The sequence below is a fragment of the Lutra lutra genome, chromosome 10 (assembly GCF_902655055.1).
Source record: "Lutra lutra chromosome 10, mLutLut1.2, whole genome shotgun sequence".
NCBI lineage: Eukaryota > Metazoa > Chordata > Mammalia > Carnivora > Mustelidae > Lutra > Lutra lutra.
In genome coordinates, this window is record NC_062287.1 from 109041055 (window position 1) to 109059906 (window position 18852).

Below are 18852 nucleotides of genomic sequence, written 5' to 3' on the forward strand. Positions count from 1 at the left end.
CTGGGCAGGGACAAGGGCCCCACAGAAAGAGTCCAAACCACCAAACAGGGTTAAGTCAAAAAGAGGCAAAAAAACGCCTGCTCCTTTAGGACAAGCACAGCAACAGAGCAGTGAACAGGAATGGTAAAGAGACCAGTAGCAGTTTCACCACAGACAAAAGAGAACAGCGAGGGGCCACTTCTATTAAATCAGCGACAGTGTTGAAAACACCGGGACTTAGTGCTGGCAAGGCCTGTGGGAGAAAGACCTGCAAGGTGAGGTCTGGGTGTCCAGGCAGCTCTCTGGAAAGCTCCCTGGAAATCCCATCACGAGCCTTTGAAATATTTATGCCCCTTGGCCCGGTGACTGCCATTCTAAGAATCCAACCCAAGGAAACGTTCTAAAATGGGAACCAAGGGGCGCCTGGGTGGCTCAGTGGGTTAAGCCACTGCCTTCGGCTCAGGTCATGATCTCAGAGTCCTGGGATCGAGCCCCGCATCGGGCTCTCTGCTCGGCGGGGAGCCTGCTTTCTCCTCTCTCTCTGCCTGCCTCTCTGCCTGCTTGTGATCTCTCTGTCAAATAAATAAATAAAATCTTAAAAAAAAAATAAAATAAAATAAAATGGGAACCAAGATGGATGCAGAAAGATGTTCAAAACAGCGTTATTTACAACAACAAATAACTAGAGGCCACTTAGAGATCCAACACAGGGCACCTACACGGGCGCTCTGTAACCATTAAAGATGACTGAGTACACCGCTCCGAAAACAGGGGGAATGTTTGTGACACAATGTGATGCTCTGGAAATTAGAACGGTAAATAGTATGATTTCGTGACGCTTTGTTTAGGTGAGGAAATAACTGGAAGGAGTGCTGTCAGAAGCACGTCAGTCAGCCCCATGTTCTAGAACTGGTGCGGTATTGTTCTCTTCCTTATGCTTCTCCAGACAGTCCGTGTCTTCTCCACTGGGGGGATGTCATTTACAATTAGAGAGCACAATGCAGACATATATGGAAGGGACTGGAAGATTTCTGTGGAAAAAGGCTAAGTGGGCCGTCTCCGTCGTCCCCCGGCGGGTGGTGAAGACTCGGGTCTATCCTGCGGAACAGCGCCTGTGTGTGAGGCTGGGCGCCCTCCCCCCACACATAGTGGAGCCACCTCACCCGCCTCACCCCATGCCCCAGGGGAGCCGCTGGGTCTTCCTCACCTGTCCACAGGTGCGCAGCCTCATAGCTGGTGCCAGGGCACCAGGATTCTCAAACTTCCGGAAGTTCCAGCTATTTCCGAGGAGGCCCATGTTTTTCTCCCACCTGGGTGGGTTTGCTCCTGCTGTCACTCAGGCACCTACCCTGTCTTGGCTATGAACAGCACCTCATACTCCCACTCTCTTTCCCAGCTACAGAAAGGGATCCCGGAGGCTGTGCAGAGGGTGGGCACAAGTGCCTCCCAGCCCACAGTGAAGCAAAGAGGGAGCCTGAAACACCCACGCAGGCCTCAGAGCACCCTCCATGTCTATCCTCACAGACGCTGCGGCCCGGCTTCCCTGGCAATACGACCTTCCCCACCAAGAGCTGGGCTCGGGGCCGGGGCGCAAGCCTCCAAATACCCCAAACCCGTGTCCAAGCAGATCAGGCCTTGGGGCGCAAGAGAGAGCCCAGCGGTTCACAGAGAGGAACAATCAGGGTCCTCTCCCCAAAGCCAGAGCGGCGGGGAAAGGGGCGGAGAGAGCAGCCTCATCTCGCCACTGGTGGCCCAGCGTGGGTGCCTCGAGTCACAGGTCTGGGTCTGCTCCCAACTGGGCCTGCCTGAGCTGTGAGATCTGGGGACCCGAGGCCCCATTTCCTTGTCTGTGAACTAGCACCAACCCCCCAACCTCGGCGGGTCATCCTGGGGACCCGGAGCATGGAGCGATTGCTGGGCCACTAGCACTTTCCTCCCAAAAGAGCAAAGGCGCACGGAGAAGCTCCGTTTCCACCGGGTCCCACGCGGCAGCACCAGGCCCTTGCTCAGTGAGACGGGCACCGGGGGTCGAGGAGAACCTCCCCGCAGCACTCACCCTGCACCAGCCGGCGCCCAAGCCACTTCTGCCCAGGGAATCTGTGGGCGACTGGCCGCTCCGCCTGAGGCCACCGTACTGGGTTACGATGTCCAGGCACCAGAGTTCTGAGAGCCCACGTGGTAGCCAAGACTGAAATCAGGGGAAGGGGCGCCCACAGTGGCTCCGGGGCCTGGAGCCAGGAGAGGCAGGGAGGTTGGGTCATGAACGCAGCAGGTGATTCACAGCCTGCAGCCCACTCCCTTGACCCCCTGGGACTAGGGAAGACTCCAAGGGACATGATGTGAGGCAGGACACCAGCCAGCAGAAGGACAGCAGAGAGCCTGGGCGGCTGGGACTGACTTAGGACCTGCTGCCACTGAGGTTAAAGGCACAGAAACATCAGGGAGTGGGCCGAGCGGGGTCCAGGGAGGCTAGCAGGGAGCGGCTCATGTGCCTGACAGAGGACAGGGGTCACGCTGCTCCTCAAAGCCCAGACAGAGCCTGGAAGTTCCATACATAGCGGAGTCACACACAACCCTGACCTTGCTCCCCATCCCCTCCCGCCACTGCCAATGCCAGGCTCCTAGGAGGACACAGGGACCAACGAAAATGTCCTCTCACTCCCAGAACATGTCCACCCTTCTTAGAACATGGCTCACCCAGCACCCGCCTCGTCCCTAGTCAAATCCTATGCTCCTCCTAGACCCGAAACCCAGAGGTTGGGGGTCAGCTGCCCGCTGTCTCCTAAGGCCTTTCCAGAATCAACTACAGCTGGGGAAAACTGGCAGGACAGGAGCGGGCTGCCTCACAGGGCCCTCTCCTCCGGGAAGCAGGACGTCCGTGGGTCGTGTGTGATGAGTCCACTCTGGGTATGTTGAGCTTGTGGGTTCTGGGATGGGCCAAAGGGAGGCCCTGAGCGGCGGACTCCACTGCTACCTGCATCTCGGCCCCTCTCCACCCCCGGGAGGGAGGAGAGCCCCTGTGCAGGGCTTTTTTTGGGGGGGTGGGCGTGGAGGCAGGAAGCCACACTGTCGGGGAGGTACCTGGCCAGACACCGGGTAAAAGCAGAGCCCCCGAGGTGGAAGTGGAAGGCAGTGGGGAGGCCACCGGGCACCACACTCCCCTCCTACAGCCCTCCTAAAGGGGCTGCCTCTGGCATTAAGTGGGGCCCCTCACTCAGGGTGGAGTGGAGTGGCCTGAGCGCCAGCCTCTCCTCACAGGGGCACTTTCCCAGAAACAGCCTCCGGAGAGCGGGCCTCCCCTCAGACCCTGTTCCAGGCGACGTCCATCTCATCCTCACACCGGGGCAGAGAGCAGCCGAACGTGCTGGTCGCAGGTGAGTGGTGTGGGGCTGGTCCCAGGCTCCCACCATGGGTTTTTGGTGAGTGGATAGTAACCAAGAAATCTTCAAACTCACTGGCAGTTTGGCTAAGAATCTCGCTTAAAGGCTCCAAGGGCCTCGTTAACCAAACCTGGCATCTTGGAAAGCCCTGGAACCCTTGGGCCAGGGAGGCCGCTGTCCTGGGAGGACAGCCTCGCCAGCTGGATCTCCTCAGGAGAGGCTGCTCGATGCTGCCTGAGCACAGCGAGCCTCTGATTACCCGCCCCAGGCACACCATGTCACCCTGCTCCACGCTGGGGACGCACTTGCGCCAACGGCTCCTTCCCTGACCTCGGCGACGGTCAGGGAAGAAACAGTTACAGAAAAGCAACCATGGTCACCCGCAGATCCCTTACCCTGGTTTCCTCTCCAGAGAGCTGACAGCCCCGGAGAGGCCTGTTCGCTATTTTTTGCAAATGCCAGCTGACAGATCTCTTTCCTTGGCCTCGGGTTGTGCATTAGAGACTGGGAATAAGACGGCTTTGACTCTCACTCGGGACGTGTAAACACCGCCCTGCCGGCGAGCGTGCGGCACAGGCCAGAGGGAGTGTCTCCAGCAGCTGGTCTCTCTCCCCACAGCCTCCCTGCGTGACTCCACACTTCCTACTTCCTCTGAGCAGGATTTCTCCGACAGGGGACCAAGCAGCTCGGCGTTCTCCTTCCAGAACGCAGGGCTAACAATCAAGTCAGGAAGGGGCCTGCAACCACCCGTGGAAGGAGGAAGGGGACAGGTGCCCACCCCTTCTGCCCAGCCTCCACGCCAGGCAGAGGCTGGCAGGCGGGATCCGCGCTGACTGCACGCCAGCAGGGCCTGTCCTCTCTACCAGTACTGAGCTACACACGGGATGAGACCTGACTCTCTACAGTGCTCATCACGCCCTTGGACAGATAAGGAACCACATCCCAGGTGACCCAGCAGGGCTAGGTTTGAGCCCAATGTGGCTGCTGCCCTCCGGAGCGGGGGCTCTCCTCCATCCGGGCACACGGAGTCATCCCCGACTGAAGGAGTAAGTTGTGGCTTTCATCGAAAGCAGATCGCGATGGGCACTTGGAAACCAAAGCTGCCCAAACCCGGGCCAGAACTTCCAGCAGGGCCGCTAGAGGCCTCTGCAGGCCCCATCTGGGAGCAGGCGAACAGTGCCAGAAACCCCATGTCCCCTGTAAGCCAGGGCAGCTGCAGTTTCTCCAGTAAGCCATCAAAATGTCACTAGAAGTCCCACCACTTCAGACCTCACCTACATCTCCCAGGCCGCCTCTTACAAGCAGGAGCAGCACCAAATTCTGTCAGGCCATCGTCGTCCACTTTGTGGTCCACACGGTAGGCCACTGAGCTCAGGGTGGGTGTGCCCTCAGCCAGAGGAGCCCTGCTGGGACCAGGGTCGGGCAGTCGCCTTCACGGTGTAGCCAGGCGTCAGGAACCAGAACGCTCCCTCCTTCACGGATCTGTCCTGCTTCCACCCTCAACAGCCCTCCCGCAGCATCTCCTGCAGCCTCGGAGGGCAGCTGTGGGCAGGCGCACACTGGAAGGGGAAGCCACGGCCCTGTTTCGGGGCTGCCTGGCTGACGGTGGTTTTGGAGGCCCCCAGTCTGGGCTCCCATCGCCTGTTCCCAAGTCCCTCAGCACGTCCATGTCAGAGGTGTGCAGGAGGGCACCCAAGGGGGTGAGACAGGCTCGGAAACCAGCCCCAGGAATCTCCAAATGAACAAACAAGACTCCCATACATTACTCCCCCGACCCTCCCCTCACTAGCAGCCCCACCAGGCTCCAGCCCCGGCCCCCAGCTGGCCTCAGCAGGGCAGCGAAAGCAGGTCAAAAGCAGAAGAAAGGAGTTCTTGGCAGAGGACTGCAGCCGTGGCAAAAGCCAGCCTCTGATGGACGGGGCCGCTCCCGGCGAGCTTTCTCTCCAGGCAGCTCCGCGCTGTCCTAAACGTGTCCAACAGGGGCCCCAGGGCTGGTGGCCAATGGGGACAGATGAAAGGAAAGGACTGAGCCAGTATCAAAGCGCCCAAGAGAGGCTGACTAAGGCTGAGATGTCTGGGTAGGGGAGCCGAAGGGAGGACACAAAACAGTGAAGGTGACAGACGAAGAAGAAAGGGGAGCAAGACTACAAAGTCAGCGACGGGGCGTGGAAACAGCACGTGGCCTGGAGCAGCGCAGCCGGCTCCTACCCTGAGTGGCCGTGGTTCAGAGCCTCACCAGCACGGCTCCACGAGCCCTTGATTGAAGGCGGCAGGGAGAGGGGAAGAGGGTGGGACAGCCACCCTGGGACCGACGGTGCTGCGTGGGCTGCCGGGATACATAGGCGGGGGATGAAGCAAGCTCGGAGAGAGGAGGCGAGCCGGGGGCCTGGGTGTGCAGGGCGGTGGCAGGGAAGGCCAGGGACGAGGACGGGGCAACTGGCACAGCAGCGGCTGCCCTGAGCCAGCCTCTTTCAAGGGCAGGGTGACCTGCAGGTCAAACACTGCCCCCTGGTGCAGAAGGAGAGCTACTGCCGACCAGCGCACACCTGCCAGGACAGTGACACAAGGCCAGTCACCCCCATGGCTCCACATCCTTCAGAACTCACTCAGAAGACCTTCCTGGACATCCCACCTCAAGCTCTACACCCTCCCTGGAAAATCTCTGTCACTGTCCTTGCCACACCCCACTGTCTTCCTGTCTATGGAGGATGTCCGTGAGGTCATGTCTATCCTTGGGAAGGAGCACTTAATGTAACGATTCGTTGACCCATCTCAGGAGACACTGAGGAGCCTCCGTTTACTTTGTCCTTCACTGTCTCCTAAGTGCTCTGTGCCGTGCCTGACACCGTGATTAAATGTCTGGGGAACGAATGGATGAACGAACAAATGAATGAATGCTCCAGATCACACAAGTTTCCAGAAATATACAACACTGAGACCAAGAGTCATGTCCCTCCTCGGAGCAGCACACAGAAGCTACGCACAGATTAGAACCCAAAGTACTGACAAGGAAGTTAACTAAACGGGCAAAGTCAGCAAAAAGCACCGTCCCGAATGGAAGCCAGGAGCCAGGAGAGCTGAGTAAGGCAACCAGCATTAAAGCCTTCGTTCTGGACAGGGGCTGGATGGTGGCTATGCAGGGGGACAGACCCCAGAGCGCAGTGGGCCTGTGAGTGGGCCAGGAAGTTCCCCGACCCCTTCGCAGCACACCACCCCAGAAGGAGGGTCATGGAAGATCCCCTCCCCAGTCGCTCACCCAGTTCACTCCAGTCCCAAGGTGGCAGGGGAGTGGATGCCAGTATATGGGCTGAACCGTGTTCCCCAAGGTCATCTATGGAAGTCCCAACCCCCAGGACCTCAGAACATGAACTTAGTTGAAACTGTAAGGTATTCAGTGAAAATGAGGCCCTTAGGGGGCCCTAATACAGTATGCTTGCTGTCCTTACAAAAAAGGGAAATTTGGAACCAGAGAAAGACAAACACAGAGGGCAGATCATGTGAAGACACACAGGAAGAAGAGGGCCACGTGTCCAGAGAGATTCATCTAGAAGGATTGCTGGAAAGTACCAGAAGCCAGGAGAGAAGGAAGGACCCTCCCCTACAGCTTTTGGAGGAAACAAGGCCCTGCCAACACCTTGATTTTAGACTTCTGGCCTCTAGAAGTGATAATAAATCTCTGTTGAGTTTCGGGGACTTCGCTATGGCAGCCCTAGGAAATTAACAGACTAGGTTCCCCCACTAATGACCAGAACCTTCAGAGACCCTAAAACCAGGGACGAGGACCAGGAGAGACACGGGCTGGGAAAACGTCCCTGCTTTCACCTGCTCATGCTGGCACAGGCCACAGCAGGGCCTTCAGAGCACAGAACTATTTAGGATTGTGATCAGTGTCCCCTCCAGGGAAGGCCGAGTGGGAGGCCATGACCATGGGCAGCGCCAGCACCAACACACAGCTGCACGGAGAGCGGGCAGCAGCAGGACGACCTCCTGAAGGACACCGGGCCCGACTCTTCAAGGCCGAGGAAGAGGGGCTGGCGGTCCCGGATGGGGCAGCTGGAGCAAAGGCACAAGAGGAGCAGCCTGGGGTCGTGGGTCGTGCACTGAGGCCAGAGGCAGGAGTGAACACGCTGCGGAGGCCGGGACCCCACACCTGAACTCCGACACGTGGTCGAGAGCTCGCCGGCATAGCACGGGCCGGGGGCCGCAGCTCCCAGGGCAGGAGGTACCAGCCCAGAAACCAGGCAGGGGAGGAGAGACCAGTGGGACCCCGCTGGCCATTCCGAGGAAGCTGGATTTGAGAAGGAAAGACTAGAAGGCGGAATGCATGTTCCAATGTAGGGAAGAGACGAGAACCCGGAAACACGGCAGCTCTGCCAGCACCTCTCCGATGTGGGGTAGCGACCCGTGGCTCCTGCCTGAAAAGCAGGGACGAATGGCACGGTGACGTCCAGTTAAAGACCACAGAAGTGGCTGCAGGTATAGAGCAGCGAGGAAGAGCAACGCCTGCGGGCCCCCATGAGGGCCACGCGGTCCTGAGTCCCCTGTGGTCACGCGCCAGGTCCTCCAAACCCTCCCCACGACAGTTCCCTGCACCCTGAGAGCTCAGGTCTAGAGCCGCAGGAGGTGAAACCCAGGCAGGCCAGATGGTGCTGCCCCTGCCCCCAGGCCCTAGAGAGGCTCCATCCAGGGGGACAAGTGACAGAGCCCAGTTCGAGCCCAGTAACCAGGGAAGGGTGGCCAGGCAGGACGGGGACACCAAACACCCCTCAGCTTCCACCAGGCAGCCCCGGGCTGACGGGCAGGCAGCACGACAAGGACTCCTCTCTAGGAAGCCACCAGCGCAGGGCAGAGCCGCAGTGACCAGCAGGTGCCAGGGGAAGTGGCTGCCTCAGTCTCCCTAGGGGTCCTGAGCAGCCCTAGGGGTCCTGCCCCACCCAGGCTCCGACCCACGTCCACGTCAGTCTTCAGTAGGAACGAACAGCCAAGATCACCAGCTATTTGAGGCAGTCACCCCAAATTCACCAAAACAAGTGGGGAATAAGAAACAGAGAACTCTGAGGAGAAGAGTAACATGGAGAGCAGATAGTCAGAAAAAAAAAACAACCGTAATTAATCTCAGAGAAGTAAGAGAAGCTATCGCATTGAAAGGCGGCAGCTATTTTAAAGGCAACGAGAAAGAGCTCTAGGAAATTAAAAATAGAGTCGCAGACACTTTTAACCATAATAAATAGAAGAATGAGAAGACAGTTGAGGACATCGCCCAGAGAGCAGAACAGGAAGACTGGCACACGGCAGTCCCGGGGCTGGGGACGGGCCCTCCGGCGGCGGTGGCGAGGGCGCTTGGAGATGCCAGCATGATGCCGTGAGTCCCACCCAGCAAGGGAGCCGGGTGGGATCCACCAGCTTCCTGCGCGAGTTTGCTGGCACGACCGTCACAAACCACCCCAGACGTGGCAGCTTGAAGCAACAAGGATCTGTGCCCTCCCCTTGGCAGAGGCCAGAAGTTCTGCATCAGCTGTGTGAGCCCCAAGTGAGGTGCCGGCAGAGCCATGCTCCCCTCCAGTCCCAGGAGGGGGTGTCCTACCCCACGGCCCCCTGCCTATGGCACCTGCTGGACACCTCGGATTGTAGCCACATCCCTCCGGTCCTGGCCTCTGTGGGTACTCAGCCTCCCCTGGCATGTGTCATCTCCCACCTCTCTCTCTCGAGGACACATGTGACAGCATTAACGGGTCCCCAGATAATCTGGGGTCATCTCCCCATGTCAAGGTCCTTCCCTTCATCACCTGCAGGAAAACCCTTTTGCCACTGACAGGTTCCACGGATGCGGACCCAGAGACCTTCGGGGGCCGTCATCCAGGCTGCTATGCTTCCAAAGTGGAGAACGAGTAGAAGGTCACGTAACAGTTAACAGGGACACTGAGCCAGAAGCTACTTGGAGGAAAGATGTCCTCCAACCTAGAACTCTCCACCCACTTAGACTACCAATCACGTGCAGGGGCAAAATAGAGACCTTGTCGGGTACACCCAGCAAAGGCAAGCTCACTGCCCAGGAGCCGGTTTGCCTGGGGAGCTCCTGGGGAAGGGGCATCAAGACCAGAGAGTAAATAACCCGCGATGAACACGGGAGATGGTACAGGAGATGCAAGGGAGCGCTCAGAAAGACGGTGACAGAGAAGCCCTGCCCAGAAGGGCCAGGGTGGGGGAGCCCAGGAGAGGGAGGGAAAGGGGGCGATAAGTAGACAACGGCAAAGGCTACAATGCCTGAAGCCCTTGAAAAAATGGAGAGGAGGGGGCGATGTGCATTTAGGGATGAAGAATGCGGCCAACAGTAGCTCTAAGAAGCTACCATACAAGAAAAGCTTGTAGAAGAAAACTGTACAAGAAAATGTTTCCACATATGCACGGGGGGTTCTCAAGTGTGAGCATTTTCTTGATTTTAATAACGTACAAACTGAAAATGTACTTAAACCAAAACGGTTCCCTAACCGGGGAAGTGGGTGCAGGAGGGGGGCTGGGGCAAAGGTAAAAGCAAGCGAAGCCTTGCACAGCAGCGCCGGCGCCCAGGGTGAAGGCCTGGGCAGCTGCTAGGAGTAAAGGGTTTGTCTCTGAGGAGACAATCAGGGAGGGCAGGCTGGGCAGGGGACCGAAGGAGCTTTGGAGCCTCATGACACACTTTGACTTCCCAAGTGTCCGCATGAATTATTTCGATAACATTACAGTTGAAGTTAACAACAGGAAAAGCACATCCTATGAACACAGCGGCAGTTTCTCCTGCTTTTCTTCCAGTCCCATCCCCCACCCCTCTCCGCCTCCCCTGATCCCCAGGGGCCAGCACAGGCCAGTCTCTGGGGGTGTTGCTCCCCCTTTGTGGATTTTACACTGATCAGACAGATGTGTACCCAGGCCATATACCTGTGTTTTAATGTTCCCATAAATGATATACTATCATTGTTTAACTCACTCTTTTCACCCAACATATTTGGAATCTATCCACATTGTTACAAGTCGATCTAGCTCATTAATTTTAATGAGCTGTATAATAGTATACAGACTACAGCTCAACCATGCTCAAATGAGAGACACAGACCAGAGGTGGCCTCCAATTTTAGCTATTAAAAACTGTGATGTAGGGAGCCTGGGGGGCTCAGTGGGTTAAGCCTCTGCCTTCAGCTCAGGTCATGATCTCAGGGTCCTGAGTCCCACATCAGGCCCTCTGCTCGGTGGGGAGCCTGCCTCCCCCCACCCCACCCCGCCTGCCTCTCTGCCTACTTGTGATTTCTCTCTCTTGTGTGTCAAATAAATCAGTAAGATCTGAAAAACAAAAACAAAAACAAAACAAAACAAAAAACTGTGATGCGCAGATTGACAAATGGATCCTTGTTGAAACTGGGGGACAGGTACATAAAGTTCATTGTACTATTTGCTCCATTTTTATGGATGTTTGGAAACAACCACAGTAATCTCAATTGAAATATTAAAAAATCGGGGCAACTGGGTGGCTCGGTGGGTTAAAGCCTCTGCCTTCGGCTCTGGTCATGATCTCAGGGTCCTGGGATCAAGCCCTGCATCGGGATCTCTGTTCTGCAGGGAGCCTGCTTCCCCCCCTCTCTCTGCCTGCCTCTCTGCCGACTTGTGATCTCTCTGTCAAATAAATAAAATCTTTTAAAAAAAATATTAAAAAATGAATAACCTTGCATTCATATACAAAATGTGTAGGAATTTCTCCAGGGCCTACACGTAGAATTGGAACTGCTATCTCAGACGGCAGGTACATTGTACCTTTTCTTTTTTTTTAGAGAGAGAGAGAGAGAGTGTGTGTGTGTGTGTGTGTGTGTGTGTGTGTATACACAAGTCGCGATGGGAGGGATGGCAGGGGCAGGGGCAGAGGGAGAGAGAGACTCCCAAGCCGGCCCCATACTCAGTGCAGAGCCCGACGTTGAGCTCAACCTCATGACCTGAGCCAAAAATCAAGACTCAGAAGCTCAACTGACTGAGCCACCCAGGTGCCCCCGGCAGGCACATTTTCAGCATCAATACTGCCGAACAGCTCTCTAATGCAGCTGTCCCGATCCTTCACGCAGCCGCCAGAAGCACAACAGAATTTCTCTTTCCCTACGTCCCTGCTCACTCTTCTGTCAGACTTTGAGTTTTGTTGGTCTCACGGGCAGAAAGTCATTTCTCTGATTATTGGTAAAGTTGGATATTTTCTTAAGATTATTGAGATTATTTTTAGGTTTTCTCTTTGATGAATTGCCTGCTCATATCATTTGCCCCTTTTTCTACTGGACCGGTTGTCTTTTTCTTACTGAGTGTAATAAGTCTTTATATATTCTAGATATGAACCATTCTCCATTATATACCTGGGAGGCATCTTCCTGCATGACAAAGTAGGTCGTAAGTCCAAGGAAGGGCAGAGGGAGAGGAAGTGGGGAGGGCAGTAGGAGACAGAAGCAAGCCCAGGCGGGTCTCCCTGGTATAAGTGAAAGACTGACCAGGAAGTCCATAGAGAAGGCCTTCCTCCTCCGAGACAGAAGTACCTACATTTGCTGGGACAGTCCCAGCGGAAACATGCCAGCGCCTGGCCACAGGCACCTACCTACAATATATAGCTGGTTAGGACCCAGTGTCACCTAATGCACTGACCGGGCCAAGGTGTGAAATGACCGGTAGATCTTACGCTCTGGCTCTCCAGGCTGAGAAGCCCAGACATCACGTTCCAGGAGGCACAACCGGAAGACAGCAGCCCACGAAAGAAGAATCTGCAGACGGCAGGGCACCCCGGGCACATCCAAACTCCTCGTCAGCAGCGGCTGCTGCAGTGAGCCCAGGCTGCATCAGAGATGACTGATGTTTAACTTTAAGAATAACGTCCGGATAGTCAGATCAGCGAAAGATACAGATGAGACAGAGCAGTGGCACTTCCCTCTGAGGGGGGTCTTAAAAGAATGTAGACAGTTTTCCGAAAGAGTCGGTGTAGATCAAGTGACTCTTTTGGAATAGCAAAATATGAAACTGATTGTATGAGACTTCTTGAGTTTCTGTTGTGATTATCCTTAGAGAATGGGGAAGCAAAAGCAGTTTTCTACCCTTGTTTTGGCATGTTCCTACAAAATAGTGTTTTAATATTCTTTCTTTAGAGGAACAAAAGCAAAATTTACACCTTTGGAGTTTCGGTGTTAAGAATGTTGTACTCTACAGCGTACAGTGGATCAGAGACCTGCAGGCCTCAGCACAGCCGGACCAGAGAACCACCAACAGCAAGACCGGGCCCTTCAGTCTCCTCCCGACTGTGTTCTCAACCACCATAAAACTAGCTGACGGTGGCCATTTGGTTAAGATCTGATTTTCAGATAAATAACATTTTTTTCAAAGTGTGAGTATATCCCATGCACTATGTGTGTGGGGCACATTACAAAATTATTTGCTGTTTATCCAAAAGTTAAATTTAACTAGGCATCCTGTATTTTATCTGTATTTTACCCCAACAAGTCAGTGGTGCTGGGGGCCAACTGGGTGTGAGGAGGAAAGAAACATGTGAGGAAAATTCTCAGATGCTAGCACAGAAGACAGGGATGACACTGCTTACAATCCCGGGGTCCCACTGCCTGGGTTTGCATCAGAGCTCCACCAAGCCCACGGACTCTGGACAAATTGCTTAACCTCTGTCTGTCAACTTCATCGTAGTGACAGCAACGGCACATAGGGTTGTTGCAAAGACAACATTAAACATTAGTTAATGCTTGTGAAGCCCTCGGCTCAGCGCCTGGCACAGAAGCAGCTTTCACTGTAACCGTCAGCTTCTCGTGTTAGAAGCTGGACCGCAGGGCTGGCCCTGCTTCTGATGGAGAGAGGTGGTGGGGGAAGAAGGGCTGTAAGGGAGGGCCAGAGGACAGCTGAGGTCCAGTCGAGGCTGAGCTGTGCCATGAAGCACTGCTGATTGTGAGGACACTCTGAAGCACGCCTCAACCCCAAAAAGACAACCTAAGAAACAGGGTCCACCTGCCCAGCCGCATCACATCATCGGGGATCCACCTGAGCCACACGCAGCGGAAGCAGCTGCTCCCACCCGCTCCCACCGGCTCCCTGACTCTGCACCTGCCCCACTCCGGGCTCTGTGGCATCTCACTGGGAGCCGACGCTCGGCCACACTGGGCAGATGTATACCGCAGGAACTGGCAAACTCGCCGATCAGGGCCCTTTGCCCACCTCTTGGACAGGCAGGGACGGAGCACCAGAGAGCCTAGCAGACCGCCACCCTGTCGCAGAGACTGGGGGCGGGGTGTGGGTGGTGAATGGCGCCCCTTCTCCATTTTCTCCTTTGGCTACAGAATCCAAATAAAGAGGCCTCTGTCTCCATTGTAAAAGCCTGACATACAAGTGCTTAATTCAGTTAAAACATGAGGGTGAGCCGAGGAAGAAATGAATCTGGCACGTTCTCCGAGTCTTACCGCAGCTCAGAACACATCCCGCGACACCAATTAACCTGTGAGAATTTCAACCTGAAGATTCTTTTGATAATCTCATTTAACAACATGATAATTATTGTTTTGTTTTCTAAGGGACTCATTTCTTTGTTCATATCCTTGGCACCGTGTCCCCCCGCCCACCACGCCCCCCTTAACCAACATAGGCATTTGCAGATTGAAGTGCGAGGACTTAAAATAACAGCTGTTGGATGGACATGTCCAATGTCTGTTCTAAAACAGAACTTACCCCTCCCTCCTCACCCTCTTCCTGCTCCCCCAATAACACCCCAAAATCCAAGCCCCACACTTTTTCCTGTCTTCCGTCTCCCCAGGAACTAGGGTTTAAACTAGGGTCCTCCCTCCTTTCGTTTCTTTGAACACACCCTAGATTATGCCCTTCGTTGTTACTTCGACTAGTGCAAAACCCACCATGACCAGCCATGACCCTCGGCTGGATTCAGCTACCAATCCGTGCTACGTACGCCTGGTAGTTAGCGCCCCCCAACAGAAGCCTTATTTCACTCTCATTTCACCCCACTACCCACAGGTAAGCTCTCCCCCTGCAGGCCCTCTCCTATCACCAGCGCAACCTCCTTTCCATCCTCACTGCCCATCAGTCCTCAGCCTCCCGAATCTTCTAACTCCAGCCAAACCGCCTCCTTCTCGTTCCCAAAGAACCCAAGCACTCCCCATCTCCCTGGGGGCACGTCTTCCCCCAACACCCCCACTGACCACCCTTCTCCTTGTGCTGATTCATGCAAAGGCTGCTTGTGGCATCTCATTTTCCTCTTTCCTGAAATTCCACCAAAACCCGAGTGAAGAATTTTTTGTTTTTATAAAGCTCTATACCCCAATGACAAGGAGACTAGGAGAGTAGACCACAGCCATGCAACTGTGGAAGCCAGAAGACAGTTCTCGAAAACTGACCTCGAGGCCTCTCTTGGGTGGTGGGGAAGGCTGCCCACATGCAGCGGTCTCTTCCACAGAATCCACGAAAGCCTAGGGAACCATGGCCCCGGGGCCCCTGGGCCTGGGATGAACTGTTCCTTGTGTGGCTGGAGACCGTCCCCCTCCTGCCCTCTCCCGAAGAACAGACGTTTACTCTCTGGAGACGGCAAAGCCCTGGGTCTATACTGGGGGACAGGAGGCCCAGCTGAAGGCCTGGTTACCTTGTCAAGAATGGTGGAGGAATGTTAAGTAAGCCCCGTACCCCACTCGGCTCCCACAACACAGCAGCCTGCCCTTCCCCTCCTCAGAGACCTGACCCAACTCAAGAGGGAAGACCTCAGGATATGACACTGAGGTACCCAACAAAGGACACGCACATCACCTTCTGTGCAGCTCAGAAACCAGGCAGCTTGCAGCCCCCGATGAGGACAGATACCCTCAAGGGTAGAGACCAAAAGAAAGCAGCAGAAAAAAGCAACTGGGAGGAAACAGCCTTGGCGAGGAAAAAAAGACAAACACACATTAGCATCCTCTGAGAAGTAAGGAAAGCCTACAATACAGCAAATCAACAGGCTGTGCACATACTGTCCAAGGCCCATTCAGAGAGCAGACAGAGCTCTTGGAAACTGAAAATATGATGGGGGAAACGAACGACCCATAGAAGGGCTGGAAGACAAGGTAGGGGAGGCCTCCTAGAAATGGAAGCAGAAAGACAAAAAACAAAAACAGGCCCAAGAGCAAAGAGAATCCGGGGGCTGTCCAAGGGCCCCGAGAGCTGAGTCTCAGAAAAGAGAGAGCACAGAAAAACAAAGAGATAACAGTATATTCTAGAAACTCCCTCCACAGAAGCACATTTCCACACGGAAGGGCGCACCGGGAGCCAACAAGACGGATGAACCCACACCCACACCAGGCATGTTGTGAAATTTCAGGTCTTGTGAGTTTTCCAGAAAGGGGGAAAAGGACACAAAGAATCAGACATCAATGAGGTTTGCATTTCTCAACAGCAACTCGGGGGCCAAAAAGTACAAAGCAATCCTTTCAAAACTGCAAAGGAAAAAGTTCAAACCTGAAACCCCTCATCCAGTTAAACTACCAATGCCGTATGCAGGTAAAATAGAAACAGGCCGCCATGCCTGAGCTCCCCCGCACTTGGCACTCCTTCTCAGGAAGCTACCTGGACAAGCTCCACCAAAAGGAGACGGCAGACAGGCCAGAAAGGGGTAAGGAGCTGTAGAGAGAGGTGGCATGCCAGGTAAGGCAAGGACCAGGCAGGATCCCCTCCACGGGCACCACTCTCTCCAGGGGACCTGAAGGAAAGCAGAGCCAGCGTTCTTACTGGTGGGACCCACGGAGAGCCTGTCTGAACACCACTGGGAGGAAGGGCGGCGGCATAAATGACACCTTAGCCCGAGCCTTCTGTCCCCATGCACCAGCAGGGGAAGATGTCCAACCTGTCCCAGCAAGATTCCGCTACAGAGACAAACGTTTGCTTGTATGCAGGTAGAATATTCCTAGACGGGCACTCGAGGAGCAGGTTAACAGCAGGTGCCTTTGCGGAAGAGACGTGAGGAAAAGGTCTATCTTTAACCATTTACCCTTTTGACTTTACATCATAGGACTGAATATTCAAAATATAAAGTAAATACAGGGCACCTGGCTGGTTCAGTTGGTTAATTAAGCGTCTGCGCCTGCCTTCTGCACAGGTCATGATCCCAGGGTCCTGGGACTGGGACTGAGTTCCCCATCGGCTCCCCGCTCAGCAGGAATTTGCTTCTCCCTCTACCCCCGACCACCCCGCTCGTGCTCTCTCAATTCCCCCCACTCTTTAAAAAAAAAAAAAAAAAAAAAAGTAAATACAATATATGACAAGGGGCTCCTCCCACTCTCGAGGCCCTGCCCACAGGGAGCCTCCCTTGGTTTCCCAGCCAAGGCCTAGAGCCAGCCAGGTGTCTGGTGTCCTCTTCCTGCCTGCCTCTCCCTGGGTGCTAGGTAGCTAGTGCTGGCTGAGGGCTGACCTCAAGCTCTCTGTGGTCACATCTCACTCATCTTTGAACTTGCCCCAGGAGCTCTGCAGGGGAACTTCCATTTTCTGCCTACTAGATGCCAGGCCCCTTCTAGTTTGCTTACTTCATACCACAATCCCAGGAGTTCAACCCTGACTTTACTGATAAGAAAAAATCAGCCTCAGGAGGGCCCACAGAGAGAAGCCAACTCAAGAATCACCAAGCCCGTCCAAATCCAGACCCCCTGTTTTTCACGAGACTACCCAGTTCGGTGCCTGGTTCACAGAAGAGTTCCAGAACCATTTCACTAAACCAAAATGCAAACTGGGTTGGAATTAAAATTTTCCACGGGGTCTTCCCATGCTCTGAGACCCAGAAAAGGAGGCAGAGGGTGCTCGGTGGCAGCAGCACCTCTGCCCCGCCAGCAGGAGTTTCCTCATGAAGTCACAGACTTGGCCTATGGGATCACCGCCAGGGGCCAGGTCTGTGTGGGTTTTGTTAAACAGCATTATTGAGGTCAAATTCACAAACCAGACAGTTCGCACACTGAAGTACAGTTCAGTGGTGTATCGTCTATGGAGCCGTCTATCCGTCACCACAATCCGTTCTAGAGCACGTCCATACCGCTTAGCTGTCCTCTCCGCCAAGTCCCAGCTCACTAAGCTAACGTTCTCTGTCCCTCTCTGTCTCTCTCTCTCTCAATTTGCCCATTCGGGACGTTTCACATAAAGGAATAAGAAGGGCCTTCGTGTCTGGCTTCTTTTACTCAGCATAAGGTGCTCAAGGTTCCTCCACGTTGCAGCAGGGGCCAGACCTTCAGTCCCTTTCACTGCCAAGTACTACCCCCTGCAGAGACAGACCGCGTCTTACCGGGTCACAGGCAGGTGGACATCCGGTTGTTCCTACTCGCTGGCTGTTAGGAACAGCGCTGCTGTGAGCACGTGTGTGCAGGATTCTGGGTGCACACGTGTTTCATCTCTCAGCTCGGGACAGGCAGCTGGAGTCTATGGTGACTCTATGTTTAACTGCTCGAGGGACTGCCGAACTGTCTCCCACAGCAGCAGCTCCATCTTATAACCCACCAGCTCCCCCACATCCTCGCCAGCCCTTGTAACTGTCTTTTTGAGCAGCCGCCCTAGAGGGGACAAAGTGGCATCTCATCGTCGTTTTGATTTACATTTCCCTGATGCTAATGATGTTGAGTGTACTTTCGCGTGCTTACTGGCCATCTGTCTATCTTTCGGAAAAATGTCTATTCAGATCCCTTGTCCATTTTTAATTTTTTAAAGACTTTATTTATTTGAGAGAGAGAGAGTGCACATGCGTGAGCACGTGTGTGTGTCTGCGGGTGCGGGGGAGGCATGGGGCAGACAAGCAGAATTCCTGCTGAGCACAGGGCTGGATCCCAGGACCCTGAGATCATGACCTGAGCCAAATTCAGGTGCTTAACCGCCTGAGCCACCCAGGCGTCCCTCCCTTGTCCATTTTTAAGCTGGATTATTTGTCTTTTTACTGCGAGTTGTAAGAGTTCTTTATATATTCTAGATACAATTTCTAGAAAGAAATTCCCTATAAGATTTGTAAAAATTTTCTCCCATCCTTTGCTTTCTTGACAGTGTCCTTTGCTGCACAGTTTTCAATACTGATGAAGTCTGACTGATCTATTTTATTTTATTGCTTGCGCTTTTGCTATTGTAGCTAAGAAACCGCTACCTACCCCAACATCACAAAGATTTACGATTGCGTTTCCTTCTGAAAGTTTTATAGTTTTAGCTCTTTCATTCAGGTCTTGGATCCATTTTGATCTCTGACTGTGGTAAAAGGCAGGTGTCCAATTTCATTCTTTGGCATGTGGACATCCAGCTGTTCCAGCGCCATTAAACTGTCTTGGCACCCTTGTCACAAACCAATTGACTGTAAGTGTGAGGATTTATTTCTGGGCTCTCAATTCTATTCCATTCATCTTTATGTCTGTCTTTACGCCAACATCATACTGTCTTGATTATTGTAGCTTTGTACAAAGTTCTGAGTCAGAAAGTGTGAGTCCTCCAACTGAGTTCTTTCCCAAGA

The 18852-nt window shown here is 54.2% G+C and overlaps 1 protein-coding gene across 5 annotated transcripts in view; it reads right to left on the reverse strand.

Annotated features, from left to right (window-relative positions):
• The window catches only part of PC (pyruvate carboxylase), a 96610-nt gene that overhangs the window by 23426 nt on the left and 54332 nt on the right, over positions 1-18852 (reverse strand). Inside the window, exon 1 of one of the 5 annotated variants that reach the window (XM_047693160.1) lies at positions 2036-2142. The exons of the other annotated variants lie outside the window; for them this stretch is intronic. The gene's annotated coding sequence lies outside the window, so the exon portion shown is untranslated. Of the gene's footprint in view, positions 1-2035; positions 2143-18852 lie in introns of those variants that run through there. 5 annotated transcript variants of the gene reach the window in all.